This window comes from Orcinus orca, chromosome 3 (assembly GCF_937001465.1).
Source record: "Orcinus orca chromosome 3, mOrcOrc1.1, whole genome shotgun sequence".
In the NCBI taxonomy this organism is placed as follows: domain Eukaryota; kingdom Metazoa; phylum Chordata; class Mammalia; order Artiodactyla; family Delphinidae; genus Orcinus; species Orcinus orca.
Genome location: NC_064561.1, coordinates 12,817,597 through 12,839,631, shown reverse-complemented (window position 1 = coordinate 12,839,631; position 22,035 = coordinate 12,817,597). Strand labels below are relative to the sequence as shown.

The 22,035-nt window shown below is 42.7% G+C and overlaps 1 long non-coding RNA gene across 1 annotated transcript; it reads right to left on the bottom strand.

Moving 5' to 3' along the window:
• Positions 1-2,842: 2,842 nt before the first annotated feature.
• LOC117195669 (uncharacterized) lies at positions 2,843-12,365 on the bottom strand. The gene is made up of 3 exons (XR_004475437.2): positions 12,244-12,365; positions 6,114-6,383; positions 2,843-5,947 (listed from the first exon to the last, which is right to left on the bottom strand). It is a non-coding gene; the product is annotated as an uncharacterized LOC117195669 (long non-coding RNA).
• Positions 12,366-22,035: the final 9,670 nt, after the last annotated feature.

The window sequence follows — 22,035 nt, the reverse complement described above, 5'->3', positions numbered from 1 at the left end:
TGGGGTAGAAGGGATGGCAAAGAAGCAGAAGAAAACTTTGGGTGATGGATGTCTTCACCCTCCTGATTGTGGTGATGGTTTCACGGGTCTATATACATGTCACAACTTATCAAATTGTATAGTTTAAATCTGTGCAGTTTATTGTATGTCAATAGTATTTCAATAAAGCTGTAAAAAAAAACTTAAGAAAAAAAACTCGATAAAAATTGGGCAAAAGATTTGAACAGACAATTCACCAAAGAGAATAGATGTATGACAAGTAATCACATGAGATACACATTAAATCCATGATAAAATGCCACTGAAGTATCTGTTATAGGCCGAATTGTGACACCCCCCGACCCCCATTTTGGGAGTTGGAGTTAAAGAAGTGATTAAATTCAAAAGAACTCTTTAAGGTGGACCCTAATCCAGTATGATTAGTGTCCTTATAAAAAAGGAGATTAGAACACAGACATACACAGAGAAAAGACCATGTGAGGACACAGGAAGAAGATGGCCATCTACAGGCAATGGAGAGAGGTCTCAGAAGAAACCAGATGTGCTGCTGACACTTTGATCTCGGACTTCCAGCCACCAGAACTGTCAGAAAATAAATTTCTGTTGTTGAAGCCACCCAGTCTGTAGTGTTTTGTTACGGCAGCCCTAGCAAACGAATACTATACCAGTTAAAGTGAGTAAAATAAAAATAACTAAAAATGCCAGGTGCTGGTAAGGATTTGGAGCAACTGGAATGCTCATGCACTGCTAGTGGAAAAGAATTGGGTCGTTTCATATAAAATTTAACATCACTGACCATATCACGCAGCAATCCCATTTCTAAGTAAAGCACAAACTCATGTTCGCACAAGAAATGTTTATAGTGGCTGGTTTTGGTAATCACCCAAAACCAGAAATATCCCAAATGCCCATCAGCTGGTGAGTGGATGAACATCATACAATGATCCCATCACACCATGGAATACTACTCAGAGAAGGAATGGAACGAATTTTTGACACACACAGCAATGTGAATGAATTTCAAAAGAAGCCGGACTCTGGTTACATCCCGTGTGCTCCCTTTATAGGATGTTATAGGAAAGGCAAAAATGATGGAGACGGAACACAGATCAGTGGGTACCAGGGACTAGGAGTGGGAGGGGAGATTGTCTTCAAAGGGGCCAGGGGAACTTCAAGGGGAGAGGGCAGCAGAACTGTTCTGTATCTTGATCGTGGTCAAAACTTACAGAACCGTATGCTGAGAATTCTACCTTAATCAAAAGAAAAGGAAAACTAGAATAGGCTCTGAAGCTTCTGAGACCTGTTCCTATCCTGCCTTTTCACCTTCGAGGTGTGTGGCATTGGGCCAGTAACCCCCCTTCTCCGAGCCTCGCTTTCCTCCTCGGACGACCAGCAGGAGTGTCTGGAGTTGGATTACAAAGACAGCTCTGTAAGAGTGCACAGAATGCTTCTGCGTGGACTCATCTAGCACCTGGTGGGTGTTGGCAATAAGCTGGCTCCCTGCCTTCCAGCACAAATGTTCTGAGATCTCATTTTATGAGAGAACAGATTGTATCAAAATAGCTTCTCAGCCTATTTTGGGAAGGGGGTGGGCAAGCCACTGGCTGGTTGGGGAATGACTGGCAGGGCAGGCTGACGCTGCCATCCCATGTAGGTGTGAGAACTCTGATGGCCAGCTCTCAAGTCCAGCCTAATTTTAGATGCAGGTGTCGCGCTCAGTAGCTTCTTTGGTCTTGAGTTGAGAGGAAGGTTCTTTTATTGTTATTGTTGTTATTATTATCGTAAAATACACAACATGGTTCTCTTATTATTGTTATTATTGTAAAAGACACAACATAAAATTTTCCATCTTAACCATTACTAAGTGCACAATTCAGTGGCATTAAGTACATTCACATTGTTGTGCAACCGTCACCACCATTCATCTCCAGAACTCGTCCATCTTCTCAAACTGAAACTCTATCCTCATCAAACACAAACTTTCCATTTCCCCTCCCCCAACCCTTGGCACCCACCATTCTACTTTCTTTCTCTAAGACTTTGACTATTCTAGGGACTTCACATTACTGGGATCATACGGTAACTGTCCTTTTGTGACTGGACTATTTTACTCATCATAATGTCCTCAAGGTTCATCCATGTTGTAGCATGGGTCAGAATTTCCTTCCTTTTTAAGGGTAAATATTATTACTTTATATGGATATACCACATTTTATTTATGCATTCATCCATTGATGAAAACATGGGTTGCTTCTACCTTTTGGCTATTTTGCAAAATGCTGCTGGAACATGGGTGTACAAATACCTCTTTGAGACCCTGCTTTCAGTTAAGAGGAAGATTGTTGTAGTGAAAAGGATGGGGTGGATGCAGAGCCACTGGGTGCCAGGGTCTAGTCCTACAGAGAAAGAGAACAGTAACCACATTCCGAGGGCTTTCTTTCTTGGTGCCACACCCTTTGATGAGCACTGTACATGCCTTATTTTCCTTGGTCATTGCAACAATCCAATGAATTTCCTGTATGAATTTCCTGTGGCTATGGTAATAAATTACCATGAACTTGGTCACTTAAAACAAGAGGAATTAGGGCTTCCCTGGTGGCGCAGTGGTTGAGAGTCCGCCTGCCGTTGCAGGGGACACGGGTTCGTGCCCCGGTCCGGGAAGATCCCACATGCCGCGGAGCGGCTGGGCCCGTGAGCCATGGCCACTGAGCCTGCGCGTCCGGAGCCTGTGCTCTGCAACGGGAGAGGCCACAACAGTGAGAGGCCCGCGTACCGCAAGAAAAAAAAAAAAAAAGCAAGAGGAATTAATCCTCTCACAGTTCTGGGGGCCAGATGTCTGAAATCTAGGTGTGGGCAGGGCTGTGCTCTCTCTGAAGGCTCTAGGGGAGGATCCTTCTTTGTCTCTTCCAGCTCTGGTGGCTCCAAGCATTCCTTGATTTGTTGCTGCCATCACTCCAATCTCTGCCCCCATCTTCACATGGCCTTCTCTCTCTGTCTCTTTCCCTTTCTTTTATAAGGACACTTGTCATTGGATTTATAGCCCACTCTAAATCAAGGATGATCTTATCTCAAGATCCTTACCGCAAAGACTCTTATTCCAAATATGATCACATTCACAGGTTCTGGGTAGACATTTATTGGGGCGGTGGGGGTGGTTACAATTCAACCCATTACGGTGGGAAACTGTTATTCCCACTGGACTGATGGGGAAAATGAGGCTCAGAGAGGGGAAGGAACTGACACAAGATACTTCTGCTGTTCCAGCCCTAGAACCAGCCATTTCTCCAAGGAGCCCTGGTTCTTTTGTTGGAGAATGGTATTTAGAAACCAAAACCTGTGCATGAGGTGTGCTCATTGCTACCGGGATATCATTGCTTCTAGTTCCAGCTCAGCAGTTGATGACCAACCACCCTAGGGTTTCCCAGAACGTGGGCATTTCAGTGTTGAAACTGGGATAGTCTCAGGCAAACTGAGACAGTTAGTCACCATGTCCAGAGGTCAGAGCTTTGAAATATGCGTATGAATATGACACACACATCCATACAGGCACACCTAAGAAATATTGCAGGTTCAGTTCCAGACCACCACAAAAAGTGAATATCACAATAAAGTGAGTCACATGAAATTTTTGATTTCCCCGTGTATATAAAAGTTACACTATACCGAGGTCTATTAAGTGTGCAATAGCATTATGTCTAAAAATTGTACATCTCAATTTAAAAATACATATTTGCCAACAAACGCAAACCATCATCTAAGCCTTCAGTGAGCCATAATCCTTTTGCTGGTGGAGGGTCTTGCCTCAGAGTTGATGGCTGTTGACTGATCAGGTTGATCATTGCCAAAAGTTGGGGTGGCTGTGGCAATTCTTAAGACAACAATGAAGTTTGCCATATTTATTGACTCTTTCTTTCATGACCAATTTCTCTGTGGCATGTGATGCTTTTTGACAGCATTTTACCTACAGTAGAACTTCTTTCAGAATTGGAATCAATCCTCTCAAACCTTGCCACTGCTTTATCAACTAAGTTTATGTAACATTTTAAATCCTTTGTTGTCGTTTCAATAATCTTCACAGCATCTTCACCAGGAGTAGATTCCATTTCAAGAAACGACTTTCTCTGCTCATCCATAAGAAGCAGTCCTCATTCATTAAAGTTCTATCATGATATTGCAGTAATTCAGTAACACCTTCAGGCTCCACTTCTAATTCTAGTTCTCTTACTATTTCTGCCACACCTGCAGTCACTTCCTCCACTTGAGTCTTGAACCCCTCAAGTCATCTATGGGGGTTGGAATCAACTTCTTCCAAACTCCTGTTAACATTGATATTTTGACCTCTTCCTACAAATCACAAATGTTCTTAATGGCATCTAGAATGGTGGCAAATGCTTTCTAGAAGATTTTAAATTTACTTCGCCCAGACCCATCAAAGGAATAACTATCTATGGTGGCCATAGCCTTACAAAATGTATTTTTGAACATAAGACTTGAAAGTCAAAATTACTTCTTGATCCATGGGTTGCAGAATGGATGTTGTGTTAGCAGCCATGAAAACAACATGAATCTCATTGTACATCTCCATCAGAGCTCATGGGTGACCAGGTGTATAGTCAATGAGCAGTAATATTTTGACAGGGACCTTTTTCTTCTGAGCAGTAGGTCTCAACAGTGGGCTTAAAGTATCCAGTAAACCATGTTGTAAACAGGTGTGTTATCATCCAGGCTTTGTTGTTCCATTTATAGAGCACAGGCAGAATAGATTTAGCATGATTCTTAAGGACCCTAGGATTTTCAGAATGGTAAATGAGCACTGGCTTCAACTTAAAGTCACCAGCTGCATTAGCCTCTAATAAGAGTCAGACTGTGCTTTCAATCTTGGAAGTCAGGCATTGACTTCTGTTCTCTAGCTATGGGAAGTCCTAGATGGCATCTTCTTCCAATATAAGGATATTTGGTCTACACTGAAAATCTGTCGTGTAGTATAGTCACCTTCGTTAATTATCTTGGCTAGATTTTCTGGATAACTTGTTGCTTCACCTTATATTTTTATGTTGTGGAGATGGCTTCTTTCCTTAAACCTCATGAACCAACCTCTGCTTGCTTCAAACTTCTCTTCTGCAACTTCCTCACCTCTCTCAGCCTTCATAGGATTTAAGAAAGTCAGTGTCTTGTTCTGAATTAGGCTTTGGCTTAAGGGAATATCGTGGCTGGTTTGATCTACCCAGACCGCTAAAATTTTCTCTGTATCAGCAATAAGGTTGTTTCGCTTTCTTATCATTCATGTGTTCACTGGAGTAGCACTGTTAATTTCCTTCAAGAACTTTTCCTTTGCATTTACATCTTGGCTGTTTGGCACAAGAGGCTTAGCTTTTGGCCTGTCTCAGCTTTTGACATGTCTGAGCTTAGTCATTTCTAGCTTTTGAGTTCAAGTGAGAGACACGTGACTCTTCCTTTCACTTCAACACTTAGAGGCCCTTGTCGGGTTATTAACCGGCCTAATTTCAATATTGTTGTGTCTCAGAGAGTAGGGAGGCTGAGGAGAGGGAGAGAGACGGGGGAACGGCCAGTCAATGGAGCAGTCAGAACGTACACAACATTTATCAATTAAGTTCGCCATCTTACATGGGCATGCGGTTCATGGCACCCAAAACAATTACAACAGTACCATCAGAGATCACTGATCATAGATGACCATGAAAAATATAATAATAATGAAAAAGTTTGAAATATTACAAGAATTACCAAAATGTGACAGAGACATGAAGTGAGCAAATGCTGTTGTTAAAATGGTGCCGATAAACTTGCTCTACACAAGGTTGCCACAGATCTTCAATTTGTAAAAAATACTCAGCAGCACAGGGTATGTTGTAGTCTTCTCCAGTAGGGAGAAATCTGCAACGTCTTTTCTTTTAACCATTAAGTGATGCCTCTTCCTACTCTCCACCTAAGAAAGGGAAGGAGGAAGCAAAAGAATATTTATCAAGCAAACTACTGTACATTAGGTATTTGCATCTCTCACAGATGTTAGCCATAGGAGGCCACAGAGCTGGTGACATGAGCAGGGGCTCAGTGTCAGGGTAAACTTATTAAAAATAAGCAGGTGACTTTACCTCTTGAAATTCAAGCATCTTGCCTCTACAATGGGCTATTTCAAGGATTAACTAAGAGCCGTGAGGCTGTGGTCTCATCTTGAGGCTTGACTGGGGAAGAATCAGCTTTCCAAGTTCACATGGTTGTTGGCAAGAGTTTTGATTCCTGTGGCCCGTTGAACTGAGGACTCAGTTTTTCACGGGCTGTTGACAGGAAGTTGCCCTCAATTTCTTGCCATGGGGGCTTCTTCAACCCGGCAAGTTCATCAAAGCCAGCAAGAAATATCTTTCCTGTTAGGAAAATGGAAGTCACAGTTGTGTTTTTTTCTAAATTGAGGTGAAATTCACATAACATAAAACTAAGCTTTTTAAAGTGAGCAATTCGGTGGCACTTAGTACATTCATAATGTTGTATAACTATCACTTCTCTTTAGTTGCAAGACATTTTCATCACCCCGAAAGGAAACCCCATGCCCAGTAGCAGTCATTCCTCATACCCGCTTCTGCAGCTCCAGGCAACCACCAATCTGTTTTCTGTATCAATGGATTTGCCTATTCTAGACATTTCATACAAATGGAATCAGAGAGTACGTGACCTTTTGTGTCTGGCTTCCTTCACTTAGCATAATTTTTTATAATGGTTTTGAGCTTCATCCACTTCGTAACATATATTGAAACTTTATTCCTTTTTATGGCTGCATAATATTCCACGTGTTGTTTCTCATTCATTCATTGATGGACATTTGGGTTGTTTCCACCCTTTGGCTATTGTAGATAGTGCTGCTCTAAACATTTGTTTGAATACCTGTTTTCATATCTTTGGGTTATATACCTTAGAGTGGAATTTCTGGGTCATATATTTTTTACAACCTAATCTTGGAAGTGACATTTCATCGCTTCTCATCCCCATTCCGAGTGTACCATTTAATCAGTTTTGCAAAATGAATATGCCCACATAATCACCACCATAATTAAGATATGGAACATTTTCATCACCTACAAAGTTTTCTTCTGTATTCTTTTGGATATATGCCAAGAAGCGGAATTTCTGGATCATATGGTAATTCTATATTTAATTTTTTGAGGAATCACATTCAATCAGTTGTTGATTTATGTTCATTCAAAGCAAATTCCAAGTACCCTACAATCAAGGGTAGGGATTATACAAAGCTGCGGGCACCAGGTGCAGGGACCCACAGAAGCCGCCCACTATTTCTCGTAAGCAAATCCAGACCACAGTTGCAGCTAGAAATTTCTATTAAGCACTTGAAACATGCCAAGCACATAAGCAGGTATTTTCTAAACAGTATGTCTTTGAAGTGGGTTGTTACACTCTAAGGGAAAAAATTTAGGCTCAGTGGCCAAGTGACTTGACATCAATCACACAGAGCTGACAGTGGGGCAGAACTGAAATCCATACCTATCTCATTCCAAGAGATAGGCTTCTTCCTTTACACTTCACTTCTCTGGTTTTCTTTAAGGAAGCATAAGATACACACGTGGGAAGAGTTTGGCAGAGTCTCTGATGCTGAGCAGGTGTTTAGCAAAGGTAAGACCATCATCCAAAGGTTATCACAGATGTGGGCGGTTATAACTGTGTTTATTTTGCACCTTCTGATTGGTACCTGCCTGGAGGCATCTGGGAAAAGTCATAGCTTAATCAGCGGAGGATACAAGCATCTGAGCTCACAGAAGCCAGCTGAGAGGTCAAAGTGAAGGCACCAAGACAGGATGTTGGCAAGCCTGAGAGTGAGTTCTGAGAGTGAGTGCTTCTCACCTGCTGCATGATCCCGGGCGAATTTCTCCTTATTAAATGAAAATGTTGGACCAGGTCAAGGGTAGGTAAACTATAGCGCAAAGGCCAAATCCGGCCCACTGCCTGTGTTTGTCAATAAACTTTTATTGGCACAGAGCCATGCTCATTTGTTTACACATTGTTATGGCCCCTCTCAAGCTATAACAGCAGAGTGGCGTCATTTCAACAGAGACTGGCCTGTGCAGCTGAAAATATTGACTGTCTAGCCTTTTGAAGGAAAAGTTTGCCAGCCCTGGACTGGAAGATTTTTAAGACTCTAACTCTAAAAATCTGATAATTAATGGAAGAAATGAACAGTACAATCAACTAGGTAAAACCAAGGCGGTCGTATCAAACTCTGTGCCACCCCACAAATGGGCATCTTGCCATCCCTCAAGTATACACGTTTCCTCATAAAAACCTACCATAATTAGGTATCTTAGGCCAGGCTGCTATAACAAATTACCACAGACTGGCCTCCTTAAGCAACATTTATTTCTCACAGTTCTGGAAGCTGGGAAGTCCAAGATCAAGTTGTCAGCGGATCCAGTGTCTGGTGAGGGCTGTCTTCCTGGTTTGTGAATAGCTGTCTTCTCCTCATATCTTCACATGGCAGAGAGCAGAGAGAGATCCACCCACCATGTCCTCTGCCTGCCTCTTGTTTGTAGAAAAACCTTAGCCTCCTAGGCCTTCCCCAAGTTCCAAAGAATAAATTTAGAGAAGTGAGAAAGTGAAGAAGCAAAGAAAAACAGTCAAGCAAGACAAAATAATAATAGTTTAGCCATTAAACAAAATCAAAGACCTTTAGTTCCTCCTCAAGGGCTATAGATAATATTCTGAGCCATATTCTTGAGCTATTTTGAAGATACTGAAAACCCAATTCAGGTGGAAGAAGTTAACTCTATCCTGACCACAAACACATAGACCCCAGACTCGTTGGAACCAGAAGGTTGATGATGTTGACTCCTGATTACCTCACCACCAGCCAATCAGAAGAATGAACTGATCATGCACCTTGCAAGCCTCTCCCTCATCCTGTCCTTAAAAACCTTTCCCTGAAAGCCATCAGGGAGTTCAGGTCTTTTGAGTGTTAGTTGCCTGGACTCCTCGTTTGGTGCCTGCAATAATTGCTGTACTTTCCTTTAACACAACCTGTTGTCAGTAGATTGACTTTCCTGTGTGCTGGTGAGCATACTTAAGCTTGGTTTGGTAACAAAACCGTCACACAAATGAAGAGAATGATGAACACGAGATGCAAGATCATGGCTGGGAACATGACTGGGTGAGGTGCAGGGAACTTTCAAGTATTGGAAATGTTCTATTTTTTAAGCTAGGTCAGGGTTGCCTGATTTTGTACAACCCTAGAGCTAAGAATGGATTTTACATTTGTTTAATGATTGGGGGGAAAAGAGAGGACAATTGTGTCATGACATGTGAAAATTATATGAAATTCGAATCACGTGTGTCCAGAAATAAAGTCTTGTGTGTGTGTGTATTCATTATTTATTTATTTAACATCTTTATTGGAGTATAATTGCTTTACTATGGTGTCTTAGTTTCTGCTGTATAACAAAGTGAATCAGCTATACATATACATATATCCCCATATCTCCTCCTTGCGTCTCCCTCCCACCCTCCCTATCCCACCCCTCTAGGTGGTCACAAAGCACTGAGCTGCTCTCCCTGTGCTATGCGGCTGCTTCCCACTAGCTATCTATTTTTCGTAGTATATATAAGTCCATGCCACTCTCACACTTTGTCCCAGCTTACCCTTCCCCCTCGTGTCCTCAAGTCCATTCTCTACATCTGCGTCTTTATTCCTGTCCTGCCCCTAGGTTCTTCAGAACCATTTTTATTTTTAGATTCCATATATACGTGTTAGCATACGGTATTTGTTTTTCTCTTTCTGACCTACTACACTCTGTATGACAGACTCTAAGTCCATCCACCTCACTACAAATAACTCAATTTCGTTTCTTTATATGGCTGAGTAATATTCCACTGTATATATGTGCCACATCTTCTTTATCCATTCATCTGTCGATGGGCACTTAGGTTGCTTCCATGCAGAAATAAAGTCTTATCGGCACACATTCATGCCCATCTGTTTATGTATTGTTTATGGCTGCTTTCAAGCAACAGTGATAGAGGTGAATAGTTGAGCCATAGACCATCTAACCTGCAAAGCTGAAAATATTTACCATCTGGACTTTAATAGAAAAAGTGTCTATTTTGTTACTTCTCATGGCTTATATCTAAATTTGTTATATCTTATGTCTAATATTGAGCCTCTCCAAACTATGCAGTTCTTAGAACATGCCACGCTGTCTCTCACCTCAGAGCATTTGCATGTACCATCCTCAAGGGGAGAATCCTTCTTTGCTTATTCTAGCTTCTGGTGGCTCCAGGCATTCCTCAGCTGGGGCTGCCTCACTCCAATCCCTGTCTCTATTCACCACGTAGCCTCCTCCTCTGTGTCTATGTCTTCTCCTCTTCTGTCTTTTATAAAGACACTTGTCATTGGATTTAGGGCCCATCCGGGTAATCCAGGATGATCTCATCCTGAGATCCTTAACTTAATTACATCTGCAAAGACTCTTTTGCCAACTAAGGTCACATTCACATGCTGGCAGTTAGAGCATAAATATGTTTTTGGCAGCCCCCATTCAACTCACTAGGCTTGGCTACATTAAAATCTATTGATCTGGGACTTCCCTGGTGGTGCAGTGGATAAGACTCCGTGTTCCCAATGCAGGGAGCCCAGATTCGATCCCTGGTCAGGGAACTAGATCCCTCATGCATGCCGCAACTAAGAGTTTGCATGCCACAACTAAGGAGCCCGCCTGCTGCGGCTAAGACCTGGCACAACCAAATAAAATAAAATAAAATCTATTGATCTGTCTTGCGCTCTGAATACATCTCCTGTGATGATTGTAACATCGATCATTTGGAAAATATTGGTTCCCTGGGTTATGCAGAAGTTGTCACATTTTATTGTTCAACATCAGAAACCTACATTTGTTAATATCATCACCATTCTGTCTCATAAGAAAAGCCTTTTAAAAGTGTTAGAGGGCTTCCCTGGTGGCACAGTGGTTAAGAATCCACATGCCAATGCAGGGGACATGGATTCGAGCCCTGGTCCAGGAAGACCCCACGTGCCGCAGAGCAGCTAAGCCACAGCTACTGAAGCCCGTGCGCCTAGAGCCCATGCTCCGCAGCAAGAGAAGCCACTGCAATGAGAAGCCCGCGCACCGCAATGAAGAGTAGCCCTTGCTCGCCTCAACTAGAGAAAGCCCACACACAGCAACGAAGACCCAATGCAGCCAAAAATAAATAAATAAAAAAATTTAAAAAGTGTCAGAAAGTGGTCAGACAGTGGCAGACATGGGATTTCCAAAATTTTGATTTTACCTTGAAAGCTTAAATCTTATGTTGGCAACAGAACTGTGTTGTTTTCCTTGAAGCAACAGGCTCCTTTTGTTTGTTTTTGAGAAAACTGTCTGCCAAACAGCCAAGTCTGAATCATAGTTTGTCAGATATTTCAAATAAAAATGGTGTTCCCTGAAAAAAGATGCCAGCTGGACTCGAAAATTTGTTCTAGTGCCTTTTTTTAGAGATGACCATTGAACTTAATGCTCGTTAGGAGGACTTTATGTGTATTTCCCATTTTGTTACACAAAATATTAAAGAGACATGGACTCATCTATTGTGGGGTAAATTGTGTCCCCCTAAAAGATGTACTGAAGTTCTAACCTTCAGTATCTAAAAATATGACCTTATCTAGAAATAGGTTCATTGCAGATGTCATTGAGTTAAAATGAGGCCACCAGGCTGGGCCCTAATCCAGTAAGACTGGTGTCCTTACAGGAAGAGGAAAAGTTGAACTCAGACATAAAGAGGAAAACGTCATGTAACAGCGGAGCCAGAAACTGGAGCGATGCATCTACAAGCTGGTTATCGTCGCTAAGGACTGACAGCCACCACCAGATGCTGGAAAAGGCAAGGAAGGATCCTCCCCTAGAGCCTTGGGAGGAAGTATGGCCCTGTTAATGCCTTGATTTTGAACTTCCGTCCTCCAGAACCCCGAGGGAATAAATCTGTGTTGTTCTAAGCCCCCCAGTTTATGGTGCTTTGTCATGGCAGCCCCAAGACACTATCCATCACCCAAATATCTTGAGTAGAGACTGATATATGCGTACAGTGGGATACTGCCCAGCGATGAAAAAGAGAGAGCTTTGGATACGTGACAATATGTACGACTCTGAAAGGCATTATGCTGAGTGAAAAGAAGCCTCAGAAAGTTACCTACCGTATGATTCCATTCATGTGACATTCTCCAGAAGAAGAACTTACCTTGACAGAGAAACGGGAGGTACCAGGAGTTGGGGAGGGATGTCCAATGGGACAGCCTAAGGATGTTTTGAGGGCTGATGAAGCTCTTCGGGTCAGCATCCTGATTGTGGCGGCGGTTACACGAATTGCGCGTGCGCTAAAATCTGCTACGCCCCCCCCACATCAAAAAGAAGAGTCAATTTTATCGTATGTGAATTACAAAATAACATGAGAAAGTGAATAAGGAGGAAAAACATACTCAAGGGTTGAAATTTTTTAAAATTAGTAATTTTTACTGTTTCACCAAGCTTCAGTAATAACATCAAGAGACACTGGCTCCCCCGCCCCACCCCGCTTTTTTGCTTTTTCTGCGCATGCGCTGTGGTGAGCAGCCGCGATTCCTTGTACACTTGGCGCTGCTGTCTTGATTCCTGCTAAGGCACCAGCAGGTTGCTAGTGTACCGTCAGGGCAGATGCCAACCCAGAGAAGAAGGCAAATGACGTAGTATTAATGTCATGGTCAGGGGTCTGACCTTGTAGATCCTGGAAAGGATTTCGGGGACCACATGGGTGCACTGAGCACATTTGGAGAAGCGGTTTCTAGCACGTGGGAGGCACGATGACCTTCCTATTTTGCAGGTGAGGAACTAACATTCAGAGAGCTGAATTCGCTTATCCGAGAAGGACAGGAAGAGGCATAAACACTGGACTGCCAGACACAGAGCAGGTGCATCTGTCCAGGGAGCTGAACCGTTCAGCACTTGCAAAACTCAGAAGGCATCGAATAACTTAGGATATCTAAATTATATTGAATATATAATTTTATATTTAATATCATTAGTATAACAGTATACTATGATATAGTATAAGTAAATTAATATATTATATGTAATTTGATTTCATATGTACTATAAAATAGCACATAGTACGTTAATGTACTATAGGTCATTTAATTTACTATGTACTGTAACAGCATATAGTAAATTAATATACTACGTATAATTTGATTTATTATGTACTATAATAGCATATGATAAATTAATATAGTATCAATATATGTCATTTAATTTACTATGTGCTATCATATAGCATACAAAAATATATGTGATTTAATTTACTATATACTATAGCATAACATATAGTAATTTACATTAATTTAATGTGCTATATATAATTTATTATACTATTACATTGTCGTATATAATATGCTATATAGAGAGAACAATGCATACATATATTTCTAAAAATAATGTAAACTCATTACAGAACATTTGGAGAAAGAAAAATAATCCCCATTTCCAGGTGTGGGTTGTGTTTTGGTTTATTTCTTGTCATTTTTCCCCCTTGTACTTCTAGCTGTTTTTTTTTTTTTAACATAATATCCTCCAAATCCTACCTCCACTTCTGGACCTGGCTCTTTTCACCTAATATGTTATCCTAAGACGTTGTCCACGATGCTACACAGTGGCACTGTCCAATTTGGTAGCTGGTAGCCATTTAAATTTAAATGGATGACACTTGCATAAAATTGACAATTCACTTTCTCAGTGGAACTAACCCTATTTCAAGCACTCAATCGTCAGGTGTGGTTGGTGGCTGCCTGTATTGGGCAGCACAGACAGAGAACATTTCCATCATCATGGAAAGCTCTATGGGGGCAGCACTGCTCCAGCTTTCTAACCAGCATTTTAAAACAAAGGTGATCTCTGTGATACATGCACGTGATAAAAGATGTAAAGACCCAAAACGTGAGCAGTGTTCCCAAGTCTCCTCCCCATCCCCAACTTCTGTCTCCCTCCCCCAGACACCACCATGCCCCCTTGCTCTCCCCACTTTAAAAATATTCTTTCCCAGGCTTCCCTGGTGGCGCAGTGGTTGAGAGTCTGCCTGCCAGTGCAGGGGAGGCGGGTTCGAGCCCTGGTCTGGGAGGATCCCACATGCCGCGGAGCAACTGGGCCCGCGAGCCACAACTACTGAGCCTACGCGTCTGGAGCCTGTGCTCCGCAACAAGAGAGGCCGTGATAGTGAGAGGCCCGCGCACTGCGATGAAGAGTGGCCCCCGCTTGCCACAACTAGAGAAAGCCCTCGCACAGAAACGAAGACCCAACACAGCCATAAATAAATAAATTTAAAAATATTCTTTCCCTATGTGAGCATGTATACATATATGTGTCCCCATCTTCTCTTTTTAAAATACCTGCTGTTTTGCATCTTGTTTTTTCCACTATGTACATTGGAAATTGTTCCTTATTAGAACTACAGAGCTCCATCTGAAAGCTCTAGGGGAGGATGCTTCCTTGCCTCTTCCTGCTTTTGGGGCCTCCAGGTGTTCCTTGGCTTGTGGCCACATCACTCCAATCTCTGCCTCTGTCTTCACATGGCCTTCTTCTCTTTCTTCCTCCCAAATCCCACTCTGCCTTTCTCTGATAACAACACTTATTGGATTTAGAGCCCATCCTAATATCCGGGATGATCTCTTCTCAAGATTCTTAAGTTAGTTACATCTGCAAAGACCCTTTTACCAGTTAAGGTCACAGTCACAGGTTCCAGGGGTGAGGACATGGACATACACTTTGGGAGGGCCACCATTCAGCCCTCTACCATGGGTCTGTGGGACATACAGCAGTGATGAGGTCGAGGAGACAAATTGGGTCTTCTTTTAAGAAGACCTGATTTTGTTCTAAATGTCAGGGGAAGAGATTAGCCACCAGCTGGCTGAGAAGTGGAAAACAGACCTCAGGGGGTCAAGGTGGAGATGCGGAGATGAGTTGAGAGGTGACGGTGGAGCTTGGGTTGGGTGGATGGCTCCTGAGGTGACAGACTTGGGGTGACGAGGAGGAACTGAGAATGACTCTGGGTTTGGAGCCTGAACAACTGGGTGTATGGGTGACTGTTAATGAGATGCAGAAGGCTGGGAGACAATCAGATGGGCCAGGAGGGGCGTGTTGGTCATCACCATGCTTCAGCAGAGTCTCAGAGAAGGAAGAGCTTGACCAAAGTCACAGTACTAAGTAAATTAACCCCCATGCCTGTCTCCTCCAAACCCATGTATGGTGGGTTGAATTGTGTCCCCTCAAAAAGATATTTGATTCAAGTCCTAATCCCTGGCACTTGTGACTATGACCTTATTTGGAAATAGGGTCTTTGCAGATGTTAAGTTAAGAAGAGGTCATAACTGAATTGGGGTGGATGGTGTCCTTATAAGAAAAGGGAAATTTGGACACAGACACATAGGAAGAACATCATGTGACAATGAGGCAGAGGTTGGGTGATGCAGCCATGAGCCAAAGAATGCCTGGAGCCCCCAGGAGCTGGAAGAGACAAGGAAGGATTCTCCCCTAGAGCCTTCAGAAGGAGCTCGGTCCTGCTGACACCTTGATCTCAACTTCTGGCCTCTAGAATTGTAAAAGAATACATTTCTGTTGTTTTAAGCCACCTTGTTTGTTATAACATCCCCGGGAATCCGATCCACCTGACTGGCTCCACCATGATGTGACCTGGTATCCAGCAAGCTCCATCTCAATCTGCTCATGCTGCTATAACAAAATACAACAGGCTGATATGATTTCAATATTCTTAAATTTTCTGAGGCTTGATTTGTGACCCAAGATATGATCTATCCTGGAGAATGTTCCATGCGCAGTTGAGAAGAAAGTGTATTCTGCCACTTTCGGGTGGAATGTTTTATAAATATAAATTAAATTTATCTGGTCATTGTGTCATTTAAAGCTTGTGTTTCCTTATTTATTTTCTGTTTGGATGATCTGTCCATTGGTGTAAGTGGGGTGTTAACGACCCCTACTATTATTGTGTAACTGTCGATTTCCCCTTTCATGGTTGTTAGCATTTATCTTATGTATTGAGGTGCTCCTATGTTGGGTGCATAAACATTTATAATTGTTATATCTTCTTCCTGGATTGATCCCTTGATGATTATGTAGTGTCCTTCCTTATCTCTTGTAACAGTCTTTATTTTTTAATTTTTTTAACATTTATTGGAGTATAATTGCTTTACAATGGTGTGTTAGTTTCTGCTTTATAACAAAGTGAATCAGCTATACATATACATGTACCCCCACATCTCTTCCCTCTTGCGTCTCCCTCCCATCCTCCCACCCCTCTAGGTGGTCACAAAGCACTGAGCTGATCTCCCTGTGCTATGTGGCTGCTTCCCACTAGCTATCTATTTTACATTTGGTAGTATATATATGACCATGCCACTCTCTCACTTCATCCCAGCTTACCCTTCCCCCTCTCTGTGTCCTCAAGTCCTTTCTCTACGTCTGTGACCGTCTTTATTTTAAAGTCTATTTTATCTGATATGAGTATTGCTACTCCAGCTTTCTTTTGATTTCCATTCGCATGGAATATCTTTTTCCATCCCTTCACCTTCAGTCTTTATGTGTCCTTAGGTCTGAAGTGGGTCTCTTGTAGACAGCATATATATGGGTCTTGTTTTTGTATCCATTCAGCACGTCTGTGTCTTTTGGTTGGGGCATTTAATCCATTTACATTCAAGGTTATTATCAATATGTATGTTCCTATTACCATTTTCTTAATTGTTTTGGGTTTGTTTTTGTGGGTCTTTTTCTTCTCTTGTGTTTCCTGCCTAGAGAAGTTTCTTTAGCATTTGTTGTAAAGCTGGTTTTGTGGTGCTGAATTCTCTTAGCTTTTTCTTGTCTGAAAAGATTTTGATTTCTCTGTCGAATCTGAATGAGATCCTTGCTGGGTAGAGTAATCTTGGTTGTAGGTTTTTCTCTTTCAACACTTTAAGTATTTCCTGCCACTCCCTTCTGACCTGCAGAGTTTCTGCTGAAAAATCATCTGATAACCTTATGGGGATTCCTTTGTATGTTATTTTTTGTTTTTCCCTTGCTGCTTTTAATATTTTTTCTTTGAAGTTAATTTTTGTTAGTTTGATTAATATGTGTCTTGGTGTGTTTCTCCTGGGGTTTATCCTGTATGGGACTCTCTGTGCTTCCTGGACTTAGATGACTCTTTCCTTTCCCATGTTAGGGAAGTTTTCCACTATAATCTCTTCAAATATTTTCTCAGACCGTTTCTTTTTCTCTTCTTCTTCTGGGACCCCTATAATTTGAATGTTGGTGCATTTAGTGTTTTCCCAGAGGTCTCTGAGATTGTCTTCAATTCTTTTCATTCTTTTCTCTTTATTCAGCTCCTCAGCATTTATTTCCACCATTTTGTCTTCCACCTCACTTATTCGTTCTTCTGCCTCAGTTATTCTGTTATTGATTCCTTCTAGTATTTTTCATTTCAGTTATTGTTGTTCATCTCTGTTTGTTCTTTGGTTCTTCTAGATCTTTGTTAAACATTTCTTGTATTTTCTCAATCTGTGCCTCCATTCTATTTCCAAGATTCTGGATCATCTTTACTATCATTACTCTGAATTCTTTTTCAGGTAGAGTGCCTATTTCCTCTTCATTTATCTGATCTGGTAGGTTTTTACCTTGCTCCTTCATCTGTGACATACTTTTTTGCTGTCTCATTTTTTTTTTCTTTGATGGGTGGGATTGTGTTCCTATCTTACTGGTTGTTTGGCCTGAGGCTTCCAATACTGGAGTTTGTAGGCCATTGGGTAGAGCTTTGTCTTGGTGCCAAGATGAGGACCTCCAGGAGACCTCACTCCGATGAATACTCCCTGGGGTCTGAGGTTCTCTATTAGTCCTGTGGTTTGGACTCAGAGCTCCCACTGCAGGAGTTTCGGCCCGACCCCCCGCCTCGTGAACCAAGATCCCACAAGCCATTTAAGTTGGCAAAAAAAATAAAAAGGAGAACAATAACAAAGAGTAAAAAATAAAATTAGACTAGGAAACTAACAGATATGTTAGAAAGAATATAAGAATAAAAAAAATAGCTGAAACAACAACTGGAAGGTAAAATAGAGCCACAATAGTAAAAAAGAGGAGAAGAAAAAAAAAAAAAAGGTGGAAAAGGCCTTGGCTGTGGAGGGTGGGGCCTAAGCAGGGGCGGGGTTTGGGCGGTGGGCAGGGCCTATGCTTAGGACCCACAGGGCTGGAAAAGGCCCTTGGGGGTGTGTATGGCGGGCTTAGGCTCAATGGAACGGAAGGGGCCCAGGCCGAGCCTCTGGCCTCAGAGGGTGGGGCATGCCGCCTGGGAGCGCAGCAGGCTTCCAGAGCTGAGTGAGCAGGGCAAACGGCCCCCACTCCTCTACCGCGGTCCTGGAGGGCCCCTCCCGCCTGCCTCTCCTGTTCTCCCTCACCTCCCTCCTATGCCCCCAGGACCAACGCAGCCTGGAAGGGGCCTCTGAGGGCGTAGGACCCGGCCCGAGAGCCAGGCAGACTTCCCCTGCCAGTTGGGCAGGAGAAACACTGTGCGCACTACCCACTGATCCGAGCCTCTGAGGGTCCCTCCTGGAGTGGGAACCCCCCTCGCCCTCAGGGGGCGCCGGTCCTGTCCTCCACTTTTCCTTCCCCTTCTCTCCCCACACATCCTATGGATTCGCTTGGGGGTTCCTCCCGTCTCCTTGGGCATCGAGGTCCCCCACCAGGGCCTGCAGGCACCCCAGTTGTGGGGAGACTGGAACTCCACGTCTTCCCTCACTGCCATCTTGACTCCGCCCCTCAATATGTTTTTCTATTTAAAACTATTTTTTTAATTGAGGTAAACTTCACATATCAAAATTAATCATTTTGACACGTACAATTCTGTGCATTAAGTAGCAATACATTCACAATGTTGTGCAACCATCACTTCTGTCTCGTTACAGAACATTTCCATCACCCCCAAAGGGAAACCCCCTGCCCATTATCAGTCACTCTCCACCCCCTCTCCCCCAGCTCCGCTCATCTTCTTTCTGTCTCTGTGGATTTGCCTGTTCCAGACATTTTATATAACCTGACTAGTACACTCTGTGACCTTTTGTGTCTGGCTTCTCTCACTCAGTGTAATGCTTCTGAGGTTCATCCACTTTTTATCTTGTATCAGTGCTTCATTCCTGTCTATGGCTGAATAAGATTCTGTTGTATGAATTTACCATATTTCGTTTATTCACCAGTTGATGGACATTTGCGTTGTTTTCACCTTTTGGCTATTGTGACTAGTGCTGCTACGAATAAGTGTGTACAAGGATTCGTTTGAACATCTGTTTCAATTCTGTTGGGTATATACCTAGGAGTGGAATTGCCAGATCATATGGTAATTCTGTGTTTAACTTTTTTAAAAATAATATTTATTTGGTTGCACCAGGTCTTAGTTGTGGCAGGCTGTATCCTTAGTTGCGGCATGTGGGATCTAGTTCCCTGACCAGGGATGGAACCCAGGCTCCCTGCATTGGGAGCACGGAGTCATCCACTGCACCACCAGGGAAGTCCTATGCATTTAACTTTTTAATGAATTCAAGCTGTTCTCCACAGCGGCTACATCATTTTACATTGTCGCTAAGCAGAGCTCATGAGGGCTCCAATTTTCCCACATCCTCACTAACACTTGTTATTTTCTTTTCTTTTTTTCTGATACGCGGGCCTCTCACTGCTGTGGCCTCTCCTGCCGCGGAGCACAGGCTCCGGACGTGCAGGCCCAGCGGCCATGGCTCACGGGCCCAGCCGCTCCACGGCATGTGGGATCTTCCCAGACCGGGGCACGAACCCATGTCCCCTGCATCGGCAGGCGGACTCTCAACCACTGTGCCACCAGGGAAGCCCATTTTCTACTTTTTTGATGATATCTGTCCTAGTGGGTGTGAGGTGGTATCTCATTGTGGTTTTGATTTGCAAATAAATAATATTTTAAAGTAATTTTTAAAACATGAAAATCAATGCAAACAAAAGTCCATGATAACCAAAATATCAAAATCTTAATAAAAACAGGATCCTACATTTGTATACTCATCTCACTCACCTCACTGTATTTTTTTTTTTTTTTTTTTTTTGGCCGTGCTCCTCAGCTTGTGGGATCTTAATTCCCCGACCAGGATCAAACCTGGGTGCAGGGCAGTGAAAGCGCCAAGTCTTAACCACTGGACAGCCAGGGAATTCCCACTTCACTGTATTTTAAATTGTGATATTTAATTGATGTGGATTTTTCTTCATTGATTTTGATTTTTAAAAAATATTGCATTGAAATATTATTTATCCTTCTATGACAATAAAAAAATATTATTTATCTCTACTGCTGTGTTGTTTTGGCGCCCCCCCCCCCCGCAAATATTGCACCTAAGGCCAGCCAGCACCTCTACTGCATCCCCCTCCTCCGTACGGGGTTCAAGCTCACGAGCCAGGCCCAGCGATGGCCTCCAGGGGGAGCTGCTTCCCCACTCATGCTCACGCCCGGAACCACCTTCCAGGCTAAGAGCTTGATTCAGGTTATTAACATCTCCTAGCCAAGATTCTTCTTCTGTAAGGTGGGAATGATAACATTAGGCTTACGGGATGGCAGAGGAAGTTTGGGACTCTGACTAGGGCTCAGGCCCTACTCAATACATAATGATAATCACGACTATTTCCTAAGAGCAAGACGTAAGAATATTTTACAGTTTTACTACAGAGAATTGGAAACACAAAAGTAGGCAGAGTGGTAAAATGAGCCTTCAGCCCCAGCCCTGGCCACCATTACCCCCTGGCCAACCGCACTCCATCTACCTCACCTTCTAAGATTATTATTTCAAAGCAAATCCCAGTCATTCTATAAATCTTATCATTCTGTAAATATTTTGTTCTGAGTCCCTAAAAGATAAACACTTGGAAAAACAAAAAAAATTAACCACAATACCATTATCATGCTTTAAAAACTTTGTCAAGAATTCTTTAATACCCACAGATTCCAATGTAGCCAACAAATGGGGTTTGCCTCTCAGCTCTGTCATTTCCTTTCCAAGAGAACTTGGGCAAATTCTTGAATTTCTCTGAAGTTTATTTTCCTCATCAGGAAACCAGGATAGCAAACTGAAGTCCCCAGGTCCCTGGGAATATTGGAGACAGTATGTGTATTAGCACCTGCAACTTCAGAGTCCCTCGAAATATAATAATATGACTATGCACAGATGTAGAAAACAAATTTACGGTTACCGGGGGGGATGGGGAAAGAGGTGTGGGGGAGGGATAAATTGGGAGATTGGGATTGACATATACACACTACTATAGATAAAATAGATAACTAATAAGGACCTACTGATAGCACAGGGAACTCTACTCATACTCTGTAATGACCTATATGGGAAAAGAATCTAAAAAAGAGTGGATATATGTATATGTATAACTGATTCACTTTGCTGTACAGCAGAAACTAACACAACATTGTAAATCAACTATACTCCAATAAAACAATTTTATAAGATGACAAAAAATAATTTCAAAAAGTAAATAATATGACTATGGTGACATGAATATAGTAACACTGTATTCATGTGTTGCACGTGCCATACCTGAACTATCCTCCCCGAGTCCTTTCATGTCATTCACATTTTCAGCTTAAAAGCCACCTCCTGAAAGGCTCTCCCTGAGCATCCCGTTACTTAATGACCTCCCAAGTCATTCCCTATTTTAATTCTCTGCACAATACTCACCACCAGCTAAATTTTCCTCTTTGCTTGTTTCCTGTATGTCTCTCCTGCGAGAACATGACTTCCATGTCTGCCAAGGTCAGTGAGCAGTTCTCAACCAGGCAGGGGAGGTGGGGACTCTGCCCCCCAGGGGATACTTGACCATGTCGGGGACCTTTTTGGTTGTCGAGACTGGGAGGGGTGGGGCTACGGACACCTAGTGGGTGGAAGCCAGGGATGCTGTTGAACATCCTACAGTGCACAGGACGGCTCCCCAACAGAGTGATCTGGCCCCA